The 19,588-nt window shown below is 42.0% G+C and overlaps 1 long non-coding RNA gene across 4 annotated transcripts; it reads left to right on the forward strand.

Annotated features, from left to right (window-relative positions):
- The first annotated feature begins 658 nt into the window (after positions 1-658).
- On the forward strand, positions 659-18,245 carry LOC138739414 (uncharacterized). Of its 4 annotated transcripts, none has more exons than XR_011342223.1 (7): positions 659-798; positions 2,366-2,521; positions 8,500-8,616; positions 9,797-9,894; positions 10,839-11,047; positions 13,391-13,627; positions 17,984-18,245. It is a non-coding gene; the product is annotated as an uncharacterized lncRNA (long non-coding RNA). The 4 variants fall into 4 exon arrangements; XR_011342226.1 differs by having other exon boundaries at positions 13,550-13,627; XR_011342225.1 differs by lacking the exon at positions 659-798 and adding an exon at positions 1,222-1,242.
- The last annotated feature ends 1,343 nt before the right edge of the window (positions 18,246-19,588 follow it).

Raw genomic sequence — 19,588 nt, forward strand, 5'->3', positions numbered from 1 at the left:
ATAATAAAGCCATTGTCTTTGGTTCCAGCCACAACATTTGTTCCCTCTTTGCCAAATCCATTCTTTGCCTTGGCAACAGCTCTGAAGTTGATTCTGAATGTTTCATAAACTTGCTGATACTCATTGACCCTAAATCAGCTTCCAACTATCCAACATCATTGTCCATAAGACCACAGAATTCCACCTCCAATTCACATCCTGCCCTGGTACAACTTAATTGTTTCTGATACTCTTTATGCATATTTTTTTCCCTCTGGATCTGACTTTCTGTTTGGCCTTTGGATGGACCCCTATTTTCTGCTGAGTATTCCAGCTGCTGTAGAAGCAAAGGACAAGGTTTTTATTAGGGAATGGTGGGTTTGTTTTTCCTTATGCTATCTCTCTCTGTCTCTAAACCTCCTGAACCAGGACTTCCTTTGGTCATTGAGACCTAAAACAATCACTATATACTGCTCCACAAAATGTACACCCAAACAGGGTTTGAGTGTAACATCTGACATTGGCAGTTTCAATACTTCCAGGTGAGTTCAAATTAATATTACTAGTAATTCAGACCAAAACCATAGGCTTAAACCAGAATTTCAAACCCCTGTGAATCATAAAAGCTGCAAGGGGTAGTACTGTGAGCAAACAAAGGATTGTTGGAGGCACTCGACAGGTCAAACAGCATCCGTGGGTCGAAATGGCCAGTCAACATTTTGAGTCAAACCACTTTATGGTTTCCCTCTTTATGTAAAGAGGGAAAAGGCTAGGGGAGGTAAAGAACAGATGGAAAAAGTGGAATCAAATGGGGTAGAGGTGAGCTAAAATGTGGAAAATCAATATTCAGGCTGTCCAGGAAGAACATGATGTGTTGTTCCTCATGTTTAAGTTTGGCCTCACCCTGATGATGGATGAGGCCAAGGACATGCATGTTACTGTAGGAATGATAGTTGGCAACAGGAAGATCTTGTGTAGACCTATATTATGTAAATCCTCAGCATTACATCCTTTCTTTTATATTCTAGTCTTTACTTTTAGATGCTGGAACCTGGGTATTCTACTCCACAGTTTTGGCCTCTGCATGCATGTAAATGATAATTTACCATATTTATTTTTTCTAAAATTTAGACATAACCCAGTAGAAATCCCAGTGGAGACACAGAGAGAATGTACAGACTCCTTACAGACAGCGTGGAATTCGATCCCTGATCACGATCACTAGTGCTGCAACAGCGTTGGACTAACTGCAACCCTAACCATGTAGACCTACTCTTTGGCTTAAACGTGGCGTCATATCTGAGTTGGATCTTGAAGGAGTCAGATTAAGTGATGCTGACCACTTCTTCCACTCGAACAAAGGAAAATTGGTGACATTGTGGACAGTGAAGAAGATTGTTAAATATACAGCAGAATACAGATACATTAGAAATTTGGGTAGAGAAGAGGCCAATGGAGTTTAATTTAGACAAATAAGGTGATGCATTTTGGACACCAAATGCAAGAGGGAAGTAAATGGCAGGACGTTCAGGAGTATTGATGTTCAGAGGGATCTTGGGGTATAAGTTCTTTGCTCTTGGAATGTACCAGGACAAGTGGATTGAGTGGTAAAGAAGGTGTACATTATGCTAACTGTCATTAGTTCTGGCATTGAATATGAAAGTCAAAAAGTCATGTGCAGCTGTATTAAACTTTGGTTAGATGGCATTTGGAATATTGTGTGCAGTTCTGGCCACCTATTTACAGGAAGGATGTGGAAGATTTGGAGAAGGTGTAGAAGAGGGCCACCCTGATATTGCCTGGTTACAGGCATATTAGCTCTAAAGAGTAATTCGACAAACATTGATTATTTTCTCTGAGTGTCAAAGGTTGAGGGCAGATAGTTGGAGTCTTTTTTCCAAGGGAGTAAATCTCAAATACAAAAAGGCATAAGTTTTAATGCAAGAGGGGTAAAGTTTGGAGATTTACGAGGCAAAGTTTTTGATAGCACTGAGAGTGTAGGTGCCTGAAATATGTGCCAGGACAGGTGGTGGAAGCAGAAATGTTAACAAAGTTTAAGAGGCCTGCAGAGAGGAAAGGAATAATGGGATGTGGACCACGTGCAGGCAGGTAGGATCAGTGTATGTTGGCATCATGGTTAACAGAGATGATGGGCGGATAGGCCTATTCCTGCACTGATCTATGTTCTAAGGGAAGAAACCAAGGTGACTCTTAGACAGGCACATGGATGAAAGAAAAATAGAGGGTTATGAGGTTGAATTGGTTGTGTAAGGCAAGTGCAAATTTAGTGTAAAAACTCTGAAGGTCATCTCTGCCAAAAATGCAACTTTTCATTGATGCAGTTTGTATCCATGGCTATGACGTTCACTTCCTTTTCACCCTTCAGTGTGGAGACTGGCTGTGGCAAAAATGTATCAGAATAGAGGTTGAAGTGTACCAGATGTGAGGTGTTGCTCCATTGGTACTGAGTCATCAAAATGTCATTGTTCACATCGAAGAGAAGGATGAGAAATGAAGAGGGCTTTAATATTTCAACAAAAAGGTAAGGAATTATTGTACTGATTGCAGAATACCTCCATGTAGTCCATATTATTTTTAGTTACCTGTGACTTACTTCTTTATTCTACTTCCACTCTGAGCTGTCTTTACACACCTTTACCATTCCAATGAAACCCAACTCATGCTTTAGGAACATTTCATCTTCCATCTGTCTTGTTCCAGCCTCAAAATTGAATTCACCAGTTTCTGATAACCAGGCTTTCTTATCTGTGTCCATTCTCATGTAGGTCTACCCACCTGCAACATTAACTCAGTCTATCCATCTCCACGCCTACAATCTACAAACACACATACAAACATATGAATCAGAAGGAGAAAGCCACTTGGCACTTGGTATCTGCCCCTCTATTGAATATGATCACAGTTGACATAATTTCAACTCTGCAATCCTTTCTCACTGTGATAACCTTTCAGCACCCATTTACTTCATGTATCCTTCAACTGCTATGTTCTGCACCACATAATTCTTGCAGAGCTGTATTATTTTCTCTCTAACTGAATTCTTGTATCTCTCCCCAATTTATCTCTCACTTATCTCTGTACAAAGTGAAGGGAGGAAAGTTTAGGAAAGACATCGGGGGGGGGGGGGGGTTGGGGGGAAGGGGGAGGAATTATGCAGAGAGTTGTGAATGCCTGGAATGCTTTCCAAGGGATGGAGGTGGAGGCTGAAATATTAGGGGCACTTGAGAGACTCTTAGACAGGCACATGGATGAAAGAAAAATAGAGGGTTATGAGGTTGGAATGGTTTGGTTGTTTTTTGCTAGGAATATATAGGTTGAACCAACATCAAGGGCTAAAGAGTCTGTATTATGCTGTAATGTTCTATGCTGTTCTATTATCAAAGATGATTCCCTTTTTCTCTCCATCTGACCACCCTCCACAACAAATCACACTTGTTTTCTTACCTTCCCAGTTCTGATGAAGGGTCATTGCCCTGAAATGATGACCCTATTCCTCCCTCCACAAATGATGCATGACCTGTTAGGTAACTCCAACGAGTTATATATGTTAATGCTTCAGATTTCCAGCATCTCTACCTTTTTAACTTTCCAAACATTCTGGATAATGCCATCTCTGATGCATTAATCTATTTTTTATTTCACATTTACAATATTTCTTTTGATAGGTATGAAAACCATCCTTGAACCTCAGACAGATAGTGTTATACATTAAAGATATCCGTGACTACTTTATTGCTAAGAGCGTGAATACTGTAATGGCCGTATCACACTGATGAGTGGTGCATGCTCACAAATGTATTCATACATTGTTCCACACAGCAGAAAACATGGCGTAATTAAACCAAGTACGTTAGATGTATATCACATTTGTGTTCTCCCACTTTCAAAAAGAGCACGACTTGGTAGCAGTGGTGTCTGATGATGAAAACCACGCAATACAGGTGATTTTAAATCACTATAAACATGAGTAAATTGCTCGAAGAAAGAAATCATCACCTGATCACCAGCACGAAAAGAAATGGCTACCATCAAAGCAGGAGCATTGCACCTGGTAATGGACTAGGAGGCTGATGGCATCATAGAAGCCTTCAAGGAATTTCAACAGAAGTGCAACCTGGCCTTCAAAAGCTTCCTCAAGGGGCCACACAGGAGGGACAGGGGAACAAGGACTAGACCTATTCACCAACTGGGAGCTTGCTGAGACGGAAGAGAATGATTCAGAGAATAGATCTGCAAAATTCTTCTCTCACCTGGGACCTAAATCTAACCACAAAATCAAACGATATGGATTCTAGAGCCTAAAACAAGAGCCCGATGAGACAGTGGATAATTTCCTCACTAGGATAAAGAAAGTTACCACAAAATGCAAATTCAAGGAAACTGAAGAAATGCTAGTCGACCAACTGATCCGGGGAAGCGCCCATCCTGATGGCTCTTATGGGAAAGGATAGCTTAAAGCTGGCAGACGCAGTAAACACAGCTGGGTCCTTAGAGGGCACAAGGAGGCAAATGCAGTCCCAACACACAACAAAGAGATGAAAGGGTTGATGCTATAAAGGACACTCCAAGAAAGCCACAAACTCCCAAGACCTGCAGGGGATGTGGCAGGTGTACCCCTTCGATGACCGCAAGAAAGGCCTCGCATAAAGTTCTAAATGCAGGACCTGTGGGAAGGCCAGTCACTGGGAAAAGATGTGCACGTCTGCTATGAAGAAAACAAGGTCAGTGAAGAAAGGATACAAGCAGAAAACACATTACGTAGATGGAAGTGACAACGGTGACTCTGACACAATGATGGTAGACGTGGAAAGAACATGCCTTCACGAAATGTCAAAGAGTGAAAATAGAGGGAGAAACGAGTTGCTCACGATGATCCAAGTAAAGAGAATAATCAGAAACGGGCCTACGACATTCAACCTGAAAGTCAAGCTGGACACTGGATCGCAAAGCAACGTCCTTCCACTTAGACTCTACAGCCAGATGTTCCCTGAAAACAATGAACGGATACCCAGAGGAAGGCACATTAGAGGCTGTAAACGTCACACTCACAGCCTTTGGTGAACCCGTGATCAAACAGCTGGGAAAAACCAAAATCAGAGGCTGTCATAAAGAAAAGGACACCATGTGCACATTCTTGGTGGCAGACGCTGACAGACCAGAAATTCTAGGTCTGAATAGCTGCCACGAGTCACAGTTAATTTCCATAAACCATGAGAAGAAAATGTCCAAGAGAATCAACATCGACCCCCTGCTTGAGCACTGTCCCCCCGGACACAAACAAGGCCAGGCTCATGAACATGCTTCGATGAAACAGTCGGGTGCCTTGGAGGCTTCGAATACCACATCACCGTAGACCCAGACTGTAAACCAGTTGTCCATGTACCAAGAAAAGTGCCAATAGAGCTTAAAAAAAGCAAGAGCAAGAACTGAAGGAAATGGAGGAGACGCAAGTGACAGCAAAAGTAATAGAGCCGACTGACCGGGTAAATTCCACAGTGGCAAAGGAAAAACTGAATGGCCGCCTGAGGATATGCCTGGACCCTAAAAACTTAAATCAAGGCATCAAGAGGGATCACTACCCAACACTGACAATGGAGGACACCACAGCAGAACTAGCAGGGTCCAAAATCTTCAGCAAGTTGGATGCTAAAAATGGATATTGGAACGTGAAGCTGAATGACAAATCAACACTGCTCACATCGTTCAATACTCCATGTTCCTGCGACTACCAAGGTGAGCCAGGTCCTGTTTCAACTGAAGATCAACGAGACCTACAGGGGATGCAAGGACATTGTTGGCATCGCAGACGACATTCAGGTCTATGGTAGAGATGAGAAAACTCATGATCTTCACCTACATGAAGCCATGGAGAGAACAAGAGGGGCTGGCATCAAACTCAATGCAGACAAATGCAACAAGGAGAAGGAGTGCCAATTTCTTGGAATGGTGTACACACCTGATGGGGTCAGTACAAGCCAGAGAAGGTCACAACCATTGCTGAGATGGAACACCCAAAGGACAAAAAGGAGCTAGAAGTTTCCTTGGCTTGGTCCAGTACATGAGCTCCTTCATTCCACACACATCTACAGCTGCTGAAAGAAGATGTGGAGTTTCAGTGGTCACCATCATATCAGAGAAGTTGTGACCAGCTCAAGGATATAGTCTGCAGAGAAGTGGAACTGACCTATTATGACAGAAAGACCTGTCACATTACAAGTAGACACTTCTATCAGAGGCCTTGGGGCAGCACTGGTGCAGGAAGACAAACCAATAGCCTTCACCTCAAAAGCCCTGACAACAGCAGAGATCAGATATGCCAATATCGAGAGGGGGCTGTTGGTAGTCATGTGCAAATGCAAAAAATTCCACAAATTCCTCTACAGGAGATCGTTTTTGGTGGAGAGTGATCATTGCCTGCTGGAACAGATCCAGAAAATAACCTAAACAAGGGACCAGCCAGACTGCAGAGGCAGCTCCTCCGACTCCAATGATATGTCTTCACCTTGAAGCACAAGCCCAGGAAATAGTGCTTGCTGATGCCTTGTCATGCCTTTCCCCAAATGAAAAGTATGAGATGAAGGACATGGATATCAAGGTACATCACCTTGTCAATGTGACCAGCAGCAAACTAAACCAGACCAGGGAACAAACTACTAAGGACGATGTGCTGCACCTGCTCTCCAAACTGGTACAGGGATAGCCAGAGAAGAGACAACAAGTGCAGCCTGTAATACGTCAGTACAACAATGGACATGCACAATTCTTCCCAGAGCTCTTCAGAGGGCAGCATGTACATGTTCAAGAGCCAGTGTTGAAAACCTGAAGCCCAGTAAAAGGTTGTCCATAAAGCTGTGACACCAAAGTCCTACATCATCAAGACAGAATCTGGCAAATGGCTCAGATAGAACAGTGTCCACATCTGCCCGATTCCAAATCTGGTAAAGCAGAGAGCTGCAACAACAGCAACACGAGCGACAACAATGGAAACACCAGCAACATCATCAACTAGTATGGCAACGTGCGATGAAACCTCAACCACTGGCATCACAACAGCAGCACAGCAAGGAGCAGGTGAAGCATGGAAACCACCACCACCACCTACACACATAGCAGCACCACAGATTTCAACAGTTGCAACAAAATGTACAAAGTGGCAAAGCCACATTCTGTCACCAGTGCGAGTTCACTGAAAATGTGAGAAATTAGGACATTTTAAGTTAAAATGTTTTTATAACTAGAATGTTTAATTCACAATTTAAATAAAGAGGTAAAGAAGCACTAACAATTTTTTTTTGAGAAGGGATGTTAAAGATACCCGTGACTATTTTATTGCTAGGAACATGAATACTGTAATGGCCGTATCACACTGATGAGTGGTGCATGTGTATTAATGTATTGTTCCACACAACAGAAAACAAGTAAGTTAGAGGTATATCATATCTCACAAGTGCTTTATTGTGTCCTTTCATTTACAAAAGGAATATGACAGGTACTGTGACAGCTAATTAAACAAAGTTTTATGCATATGGCGAGACCATACATGGTCGGATTTGCTTTACTGATGCTGTATATTATCTTAACAATGGCTCCTTACGGTTGTACTTGTACAATTGGATGATAATAAACTTGATATTATTTTTTCCTCTGAACTTTTCTCTCCATCCTCAAAATTGTCTTTTATTTAAACTCAAACACACAAACAAGTATTACATGAGATGACTGCAAAATATATATTATTAATGCATATTTGGAATGTTGCTGGAACTTCAAACCAGATCTAAAAAAAACCTTAGTAAAATATTGACCGTTTTCTTCCTTGCAAACTGAGTGGCTTGGAAAACTCCACCATCCCACTCCTTACTTCTCTCTGTGAGGCTCATGAGTACAATTCACTCCTTGTAACCAGTTGCATACCTGACTTGATCAAGTTGCAAAGTTAAGAATAAAAAGTAACGATTTTTAAAAAATGTGTTTGCAGCTGCTTTGTGAAATATTTACAAAATGTAATGCTTGTTCAGCAGCCAGTGTAATGTGTTGATACATTTATTTTCACTGCATCATGTGAATGTTCTCACATAATCAGACAATAATTTTTAAAGTGCTTGAAATTCAGGAATTCAATTTCCCTAATTCACTGAATAAAATGCCACAAATCACATTTTACGTGAGGGCGACACTGGAGTAATGGAGCATGGCCATAGGGATCAATTTCACTGTCACTTTGTAATCATCACTGAAGCTTGAAAATTTTACATCCAATTAGCAATTAGATCCAGGACTGAAAATGCATGAAGAAAACTATCAGGTTGATTATAATCAAATGTGTGCTTCTTCCAACTCATCAGGGGGACAATAGAAATCATTGCAAATTAGTCAGCTGTTTCATAATTTAATGCAAATGATCAAATGAATTTATGTTTAAAGAATTATTTATTTTACAATACATGAGGTAAAACCTATTGTTAATTTTAATTATGCATATCATGCCTTTGCCCACAGTTGAATGGCACTTGCAAAGTCAAATAAGCAAACACCAGCATTTACCCTGCAAGGGCTTGTTTACAACTGGATTAATGTTGCAATTTGATGAGATACCAGCTTGAACAATAGCTCCAGGTGAGATTATAGTGCAGTTAATCCTCCGATCAACCAACATACAAGAAATAAATACAACTAGGATTTGTATTTTGATTGATACTTTACTTGGGATTTCTTTGAAGTATTCAAGCAATGCATTGCTTTTCCCACTAGGAAAACTATGATAGCTAATCACAGTAGTTGCTTTTTTCACAAAATATCTCAATGGCATCTGCACTGAAGGAAGAACTGGAATCAACGTTGCATGCTTAAAACAGTAACCTCAATGCCATTATTCTTTGTATTTTAAATCATTATTTATATCAAATTAGCAATGGTAATACATCTATTTTGAGAGTTTCCTGAAACAAGGTAAAAAATAGGAGCGGGAGAAGGCCATCTGGCTCGTTGAGCCTGCTCCACCATTTAATAAGACCATGGCTGATCAGGTCATAGATTTAGCTCCACCTACCAGCCACATATCCTTTTGTTCCCCTACTATGCACAATTCTACCTAACCTTTTCACTACTTCATTGAGCAGAGATTTCCACAGATTCCCTACAGTCTTGGAAAAACAGTTCCATTCTAAATCTACTCCCCAGAATCTAGTGGTGTCCCCTAATTCTAATCTCAATGCCAACCAGAAAAACACCCCTGTATCCGAACTCTCTGCTTTCTGATGGTTAACCAATCCTCCATCCATGCTAATACACCCCCACCTCTTGGAATCTTTATCTTTTATACGTCTTTTATATGGCATCTTACCAAGCGCCTTCTGAAAATTCTCTATTAACTGTGCTCATTATAGCCTCAAAGAATTCCATTCATCAAACACAACCTGCCTTTGCTGTATCCATCTCAATAAGATTTTGCAGGAAAAATGAATGGGCTTGCATTAGGAGAACTAACTGGGATATTAAGTTATAGGTTTGAAAATTCCTTTAGGTAGCTATGTAAGGATTTATTTTAAGATCAAGAAATGTAGTTGATGCATCTTAGATGACAACCTGAACTAAATAATTTTCAGAAAACATGGTCTTTAATCCAGAGCTAATCATTTGTTTCAATGCCTTCATTCCTTTTTATCAAGCAATCAATCTGAAATTTGGTCACCACTCACATCAGGAGGAAACAGAAAATGGGAGATGGCCATCATACAACTACAAGTGGTCTGGCATCAATTGTAAATTTCTGAAGCCTGTTCATTCTCTTTTATAGGTGGAGAATTTTCTTTGGGCTGTGAAATTTATTCAGTGGTCCTCCATGTGGCCCTGATTGAGCCCAGATACCGTCCTTCAATACCAACCAAGACAGAGGTAAGGTAATCAATTCCATCCTGAGAATTCTCTTTTATCCCCTCCTAACTTCAGGCCATAGAGTCATACTGCATGGAAACAGGCCCTTCAACCCAACTTTCCCATCCTGACCAAAATATCCTACCAACACTATTCCCACCTGCCTGCATTTGAGCCATTTAAGCCTATCCAGTCACTGTATCTATCTACATTGCAATAGTATCTGCCTTAGCGACATCCTCCTGCAGTCCATTCCATACACTCATCACCCTCCATGAGTAAACAAAGTTACCTTCAGATTTCAATGAAATTTCTCCCTCCTTACCTTGAACCTATATTATCTTGTTCTCGATTCCCCTTCATTTTGCAGAAGAATCTATGTGTTCATCTAATCTTATGATTTTGTTCACCTCTATGAGATCATCCCTCATCCTCCTATTTTAAAGGAATAAAGCACTAACTTGGTTAACCTCTCCCTATAGCTCAGGCCTGTGAATCCTGACAATTTCTCCATCTTGACCAAACTGAACACATTTACTATACTTCAAATGGTGTCCCACAAGTGTCTTGTACAACTGCAATATTACTTCCCAACTTCTACCTGATCCCTGACACCAGGAATATTCTGATCAGAGCTCTGTCCTCATTTGTCATTCTAAACCTGAGAACTGGCATATAAGCCAATATGGAGTCTGCCCATGGCAGTGTCAGTGGATTGTGACCAGGTGTGCTTTTGATACTCTTGCAGATTTTTAGGCTGGTTGTACCAAGAGACAGTGGAAATCTGAGATAACCAACTAACTAGCACGAATCTGTTTCAGCATTTTACATTTCTCACGCTTCTTACAAGATTAATGTGATTCATAGGAGTTCAACTGTGAAATTTTAGGGTTCATTTACTGCATCTGGTGGTCCTGATGCAGTTTCCACTATAACGTTTCTTTCCTCCCCCCTCCCCACTGCAGGGAGAATTGAACCGTGCGCAGTGCACGTGTGTGGAGTTCAGCTCATGCACGACTGCTCCTGTGACTCAGGAGGAAGACGTCTCCGAGCTCCAGTGCCATCTTCCTTGGAGCTCCAGGAAAATGATGCTGGAGTTACCTGGACACTAGGCGGTGGCTGACTCGTCGATCTCGGTGGAAGAGGAAACGACTCTGCAGGCTCCGTTTTTAAGGTAGGCCCAAGTTCTTCACTACTTACTGTTTGTTTTGGGACCATTTTTTTTTCCCCAGTCTGTTGGCTTTGGTTTCCTCATAGCTGCTTTAATTAATGTTAATAATGATTCCAAAAAATCTTTGTATTGTTGTTTTGTTCAAAAAAAACTTTTTAGAAGTTGTGTTTTGAATATTTCTCCCAGGAGAGGTATCTTCCCTCATCTCCCACCTACCCCATCACGCCACGCCCCCTGGGAAATTGCACATTTGCTCTGTCTACAAGGAGCTCCCAGTGGCAAACCACTTCATTTCCATGCCTCATTGCCACACTAATGTGATTTCCCCAGCCTTGTTCACTGCCAAGGTGAGGCTGCTCGTAAAGTGGAGATACTACACCTTACATTTCATCTCAGCAGTCTCCAAACAGACAGTATCTTTGCCTCTGCTACTCTAAGGACATTATTTGACATGCTGAGCTTCTCCAGCATTTTATGTTTTTACTTCAACCACAGTGTCTACAGAATTTTGTGGTTTGCTTCTGAGTACTGCATCAACTCTGTGAAAACATATCGTTCTCCAATTTCCATTAACCCCATCCCCCGTCTCCATCTTTTCCTCATCCTTCAGTCTCCCTTAATTCAGCAGCTTCCCAGCGCTTACCCTTCCTTTCTCCTACCAGAGAGATATCTTTCTCACCCTCTCCCCTGTCACCCTATCACTTCCTAACTCTTCTTCTGCCTCCCACCTGCATCCATCCATCATCTGCTAGCAGCTTGTGCCCCTTCCTGTCCCCCCCCACCTTCTAATTTAGGTATCTGCCTGATTTTGGTCATTCATGAAGAAGAGCTCAGGCCTAAAATGCTGACTGCTTTTTGCTTTCTATGGATGCTGGGTAACTTGCTGAATTTCTCCAGCACCTTTGTATACTGCACTAAATCCTAGCACAGGGGTGGCCAAACCACAGTTCACGAACCACGTGCAGCTCTTTAATACGAAAGTGGAGTAGCTTGCGGAAGTATTTTGGTAGTGTAGTGTTGTTGGGTGGGTATTGTGATCATGCTGTGTGTGTGTTGTGGGCAGTGGGATGAATGGAGTGTAAGTGTGATCCAGGCTGTCTGCCTATTCAACCTTCCACAGCCCCTCCGCCCTCCCATCTGAGTTCCCGATGCCCCAGCTGCCTTCCCATCCAAGCTCCAAATGCCCCAGCCACCTCCAAATCAAAGCTCCTGTTGCCCTGACCATCCTCCCATCTGAACTCCCAATGCCCTGACTGAAGATTCTCGCCAGGGTCACCACTCAGCTGAGCTCCAAACTCACCATCTGCCCTCTCATCCAAGCTCCCAATGCCCCAGCCACCCACCCTCTGGAGATTCTGATGCCCTGGCCTCCCTCCTGTCCAAACTCCCCTCTCGATGCCCCAGCCATCTTCCTATCCAAGGTTCCCCATGGCCCGGCTACAGATTCTCACCCCAGCTGTGTTCCCATCCGAGCTCCCAGTGCCTTGGTCGTGCACCTATTCAAGCTCCCAATGCCTCACCCACCCTCCCTCCAGAGCTCCCAAAGCCCCAGCTGCCCACCCTCTGGATATTCCGACGTCCTGACCTCCCTCCCATCTGATCTCCTGACGTTCCAGCCTCCTGGTCACTGAAGCTCGTGACATCCTGACAGTGGACTCACTCCCCGGCCCCGGCCGCCAGCCCACCCATCAGAGCTCCTGATGTCTTTAATATGTCTTACCACCCGGTTTCTACCAGTATCCCATCCGAGCTCCTGATACCTCAAACAACTCAGGTACTTAACCATGGCCAAAATATGTATGTGTGTAATAAATGACTGCCTAAATTTTACCCTAAAGATTGGTCCACAAAATTCAATGATTTCACTAATGTACATTTTGATTATTGAAACCAATACAAATTAGCAAATTAGCAACATGAATAAACATTATTACGTACATACATTTCTTAATATTTAAATAATTGTTTTGTATAAAAATGTGTATCTCAGAGTAAAAACGTGTATGTAATATTTTTTCATGCCTTGCAGCTCTCAAAATCTGTATTGTGTGTGGCTCTTACCTTAAGCAAGTTTGGCCTCCTCTGCCTGAGCATCTGCAAATTTCTTGTTTAGCTCTTACGACTGCATCTTGTTTCATTGTTCTGCCATTTTCTATCAGTTAAATGGAAGAGTCCTATCCTAAATGTATATTCCCCATATATCAAATTATCTTATTTTTGTTGCCATGTTTAAACATGACATGAGGTCTCATGTAATATTTTGTTACTTTAAAAAAATACACTAGTCCAAAATATGGAGGCCACCTATAGTCATGGATTCTTGATTCACTGTGCTGTTTCCTCTAGGACAACACCTCTAGGCTCACCTACCACCCAACTTCCGTCACCTACAACATGGTCCGGTCACATCTTCCCCTCTCCTTCTTCTTCTGCGATGAGATTACTCTCGGCATTCAAAACTAATTGCAGGCATTTCCCGTTTCTCTCCACCTGTTATCACCAAAGTAGTGACAGATCAGCAGAGAATAGGAAAGGCAGTGGAAAGTAAAACAGGGCCTCTCTCGAGAATCAATTCAAATGCAGGTAAATCCTCCTTTATGAATACTCCTCTACGAAGAAATTTGTGTTCGCTTTAACGAAGAAATTATAATGGGTTTATAACATGTTTTCACTTTTACAAAATTTGGCTTCAATAGTAGTCAATGGGTCTTTCCTTTCCGAGTTTTCAGTTTACAAATGGTTTCGCAGGAAAGCTCTACCCTCGCTAAAGTGGGGTATACCTGAATATAAATATGCATCTCACTACAGAAGGGAGTCTCACTTCATAAATAGATAGATTCACCACATGCTTTATTTAAATTTCATCATTTTTATTTTAATCTGAAACATCTCTCACATTTTACATGATATATGGCTATTGTAACGGGGATAATGATTAAGAACAGCAAACATAATGACATATACTTGACTCCTGGAAACTCATTATGAAATTAGACACCAGGGACAGGGCCTGTGTGCACAAGTTCGAGTTTAAGAGAACTTTAACCTGGAAAGATCTGACTTGGGGACCAACAAGATGGAGTGTTGTTGCAAGCAGATTGAGAATAGGTGGCTTGGATTGAATTCATTTGAGAATGTCATCTTGTTAATTGAGGTTTACTACTTGGCCTCTAAAACAGAGATCCCAGTTGCCACAGACAGAAACAGGTGGTTAAAAACTCGGCCCATGTTAAGCCTACACTTTGCTGCTTCGAGCCACCCTCCTAGATGCACCAAACAAATTCTTCTATTTCATTCTCTCCTTCATTCTTCCATATCATTCTCTCAAGGCATCAGGCCCTGGTGTACCTGGCAGGGTACTGAAAATTTGCACCAATCAACTAGCCGGGGCATTCACAGACATTTTCCAACTCTCATTGCTGCAGTCAAAAGTTTCCACCTGCTTTAAAAGGGCATCAATCACCCTGGTGCCCAAAAAGAGTAGTGTGAGCTACCTTAAGGACTATCGCCCAGTACCACTACCTTCTACTCTGATGGAATTCTTTGAGAGGCTGGTCGTGACCAGAATTAACATGGACCTAAGCAGAGATCTGGACCCATTGCAATTCGCCTATTGTCATAATCGCTCCACAGCAGATGCAATATCGCAGGATCTCCACTCAGCTCTGGATCACATCGAAAACAGCAGTTCATACATATGGCTGCTCTTTATCGACTACAGGATGGCCATCAATATTATTATTCCCTCAGTGCTGGTCAAAAGCTACAAACTCTAGGTCTCTGTACCCCCCTCTGCAACTGGATCCTTGACTTTCTCAATGGAAGACCTCAGTCAGTACAAATTGAAAACAACGTCTCCTCCTCACTGATTATCAACACCCCAAGAATGCATACTTAGCTCATTCCTCTACTCATTATACACCCATAAATGTATAGCCAGGCAAAATTCTAATGCTATCTACAAATTTGCCGATGACACCACAGTTGGCGGCAGAATCACAAATGGCAATAAGGAAGCGTACAGGAGGGAGATAGACCAGCTCATTGAATGGTGTAACAACAACAACCTTGCGCTCAACATTAGCAAAACCAAGGAGATGATTCACTTAAAATTCTCAGAGACTTCTACTGGTGTACTGAGGAGAGTATTCTGGCTAGTTGCATCACTGCCTGGTATGGAGGCACCAACTCTCAGGACAAGAATAAACTCCACAAAGTTGTTAACTCGGCCTGCGACATCACAGGCACCAGACTTCACTCCTTCGAGGAAATCTACATGAGGCGATGTCTTAAAAAAGTAGCCTCTATCCTCAAAGACGCCCACCACCCAAACCACACCTTTTTCACTCTGCTACCATCGGGAAAAAGGTACAGGAGCCTAAAGATGAGCACTGAATGACACAAGGGCAGCTTCATACCTAATGAACAAAAACACTGCCTTACTTTTTGTTCACTACTATTTTATTTTATTGATAGTAATGTTATAATATGAATGTTTGGACTAATGATGCTTCTGCAAAACACCCAATTTAATGACAATAAATTTTGATTCTGATACTATTCCTCCGTCTCCGTCACATCTGCACCCAGGATGAGGATTTCCATGCTAGATCATCAGAGATCTTCTTCTTCAAACAATGTGGCTTTCCCTCTACCATCATCAACTCAGAACTCACCCACATATCCTCAATTTCCTGCTCATCTGCCCTGGCCCCCTCCACCTCCATGAATGACAGGGACAGGATTCTTCTTGTCCTCACCTACCACTCCACCAGTCTCTGCATCTAATACATCCTCTTCCCTCGTTTCTGACAGCAACTACATAACTCCACCACTAGACACATATTCCTCTCTCCTCCCCTCTCTGGGTTCGACAGGGGCCGCTCCCTTATCCATTCCTCTCTCCCCAGTAAATGTCGCCTAGGATGTACCCCCTGTGACTGCAGAAGATGCTCCACTGGATCCTCCCTCACCACTATTTGGGGCCCCAAACAATCCTTCCAAGTGAAGCATTGTTGCATCTACTGCATTCAATGCTTCCATTGTGGCACCTCTACATTGGAGAGACTGGACACAGACTGGCAGATCACTTTGTTGAACACCTTGACACTATCTGCTGAGACCATGGACAGACATGTCAGCAAGGAAATTGAAATTGGTGGCCACTGGGAGATCTACGCTATTGCAGCAGGCAGAGCTGAGGTGCTCAGCAAAGTGATCTCCCAGTTTGCGTCCAGTTTCTCCAATGTAGAGGAAACCACAGCAGGAGTACCGGATGCAGTAAATGCATCCTGCAGATTCACAAGTGAAAATTTCCTTAGGACTCTACAAGATGTTGGTCAGACCACATCTGGAGGTAGGGCTCAGGCCCAACACGCCAGTAATGTATCTCTACCTCCTATGTACATTCCTCCAGCATTTCTGTGTTTAAATACAATCACAGTGTCTGCAGACTTCCATGTTTTAGACTACATCTGGAAAACTGTGTGAAGTTCTGGTTGCTTTGCTGTGAGAAGAATGTCATTAAATTGGGAAGAAAAACAAAGCACATGCATGTTACTAGGGCTTGAATTGCAAAGAGAGGCTGGATAGGCAAGAACTTTTTTCCCTGGAGCATAGGAGGCTGAGGGGGTACCTTACCAAAGATTATACAATCATGAGAGGTTCAACTAAGAAGTGGTGACATCTCCCAGGCCACGCGTGTCGCCAAATACGGGTTTCTCCTGAGAAGGGAAGGGGGGACCATGCCATCTTGTCACAACTGACTGGGGCAGTGATTTGGCCTATCTAACCGCGCGGTCGTTCGGCCTGCAACAAGATGATAAAAGGAAACTCCAAACAGCAAAACAAACCCTTTTTTTAAGAATATGTAAAAGCCATTGTCTTTTTCCCCAGACAGGAGAGTCCAAAACTTGAAGGAATAAGTTTAAATTGTGGGGTAAAAATTTAAAATGAAGTTCACAGACAGATTTTTCACAAAGAGGATGGTGGGTGTATGGAACGAGCTGCTTGGGGAAAATCAATAGACAGGTCCATGGATAGGAGAGGGTTAAAGGGATGTATGCCAAACACAAGCAAATTGACAAACATTTGGTCAGTTGGACTGAGGGTTATGTTTCTGGGTGGTATAGTTCCATGACTCCTGACTCTAGGACAAAGGAAGACAAGAGCACTAGGTACTTGGGAACACCATCTTATGTAGAGTTGCCTCCGATTGGTACACCATACTGCCTTGCAAATGTATCATCCATGCTTCATTCTGAATACTTGTACTTTTTAACCCATTAATATTGTAGGAATACCATCAAAAGAAGGATCACAGCAATTTAACAGGCAGTTTACCACCATCTTCCCAAAGGAAATCGGGGAAAGCCAATAAACACTGGCTTTTGTTGGAGCACCCAAATCCCAAAAAGAAATGAAAGAAAACTGATTGACATTCCTTCCAACTAAAGTGTATAGCCTCAAATTTTTCTTTAACATATCCCACCTTCCGCTTGATGTGTCTATATTTCCTCAAAAAACTTGCATTTTTCAACATCACAGGCCAGAACTTAAGAGAGATTCTTATCCACTCCTGCATGGGAGTTTTTGGGTATTGCAACTGACCAATTGCAACATAGATGAATATTGAAGCCTAGCATTATATGTCAGTGTAAAGAGGCTATCCAAACCATTGAGAATCTTGTGAACAGTTTGTTCCTCTCTGCGGAATTGATTTATATTAACTCTGTTACATTGGAAGCAAATAGGGTGTCTGAACAACTTTGATCTTTACACATAATGTTACTTTTTAAGATACCATATGGAAAAAAATGTTGTGGCTATACACTCAATCACACCATTACTGTGTATCTCATTTTGTCAAGGAAGCATTTTCAAAGGGATGCTTTGTCATAACAAAATGTTCCTTACTTTGCTTTTGTTGGCATGTTGCAGGAGCCAGCTGGCAAACTAGGCCTTATAGAAACAAGCAGCAATTTACAACAAGACTCCACTGCAACTCTAACGTGCTGAGGCATGCCCACCTGACAGGAGCTGGATAACGTGCTTGAAAATCTTCCTCAGTGGGTTATTGAGAGTAAATGGAGAAGTTGCAATCTGCTGTCTGGAAGGGGACCCATCTTCTGTCCTTTGCTAAAGTGCCATGTTTGAACCTATCTGGCTTACTTCTAGTATAAAATTCTGACCTGCCCATTGATTCTGTTCTGAATTTGAGGAAATTTCTGACTTGGACTGCCTATAATCTATTTTTTTTTGTTGCATTACTGTGCAATGGAGTTTCTCTGTGGGACTGCAGAAGACTCCCCAGTGATTATAATATGCCTTCATACAATTACTTGTGAATGGCAACAGTCTTGCAGCTCTAATGTAGTACCAGCACTCTCACGTAGCTTCACCACATGAAGGGATCAATTTTTTGATGCAAAGAGCCCTCTTCCACTGCAATGCGCATTCCAAAGATTCATAACCCTCTAAGAGAAAAATCAAGTGTGTAGAGGGTGACCTTTATTTTATTTAAAAAATAGTTACCAATTTTTAGATACTCCCACAAAAGGTAACATCCTTTTTACATCACCCTGTCAAACTCCTTGAAGGATGTATTTGTTTCAATCAAGTAATCTATCACTCTTCTAAATTTTTAGCAGATAAAAGAGTGCACTGTCCAATACTCCTTCATAAGGTGACATTTCAAGAATGAATCCAGTAAGCTTCAGAACTATTTCTAAAGCATCTCAATGTCATTTTCTGCTTCTTAGTGGAAGGAGTTATCAGAGACAAACATGAATGTTGGGACAACTATAAGAATACCAGGAAGGGGCTAATCTCACCTTCCAGTTGAATTTGGGAATGGCTGAAGATCAAGACTCTGGCCAAAATCAACTACCTGTTTGGCTTGTAAGAGACCAAATGAAAACTTTCCCCAACAGTTACAAGAATACCCCAAAATAGTGAACAACTCTTCTGGGAAAGGACAACCAATTTCATCTTCATTCAGAGTATCAAGGTCTAAGTGTTGGAAGATGAGGTTAATATAGATGAGTACCAATTATCTATAAAACATAAGAAATAATAACAGGATAAGGCTATCAGACATATGGAGCCTACTCCATCATTTAATGGGTGATCTTTCTGTAGACAGCTCCTATAATCCTTAATTTCCCCGACAATGCAAAAAAATCCAACTTAATGTGCCTGAAATGTATTTAATAGGCCAACCTCTACAGAGCAGTCCACTGATTCACTTCTCTCTGGGAAAGCAGTTTCTGTTCATCTACTCCCCCAAAGCTTGAGGGTCTGTCCCCTGATTCTTGTCTCATCTATAAATGGATTCAACTTTCCTACCTCTCTCTTGTCTATTCTTTTCCTAATATTTTTCCTAATATTTTCCTAAGATCCCTCTCTTTCTTCTGAATTCCAGCGAGTATTGTCCCAGGGAACTCAATCTCTCCTCATAGGCTAACCCCCCTCATCTCTTGAATCAACCTGGTGAAACTCCTCTGCACCTCCTCCAAAACCAGAGATGAGAACGGCATGAAATAC

This window comes from Narcine bancroftii, chromosome 7 (genome assembly GCF_036971445.1).
Source record: "Narcine bancroftii isolate sNarBan1 chromosome 7, sNarBan1.hap1, whole genome shotgun sequence".
In the NCBI taxonomy this organism is placed as follows: Eukaryota; Metazoa; Chordata; class Chondrichthyes; order Torpediniformes; family Narcinidae; genus Narcine; species Narcine bancroftii.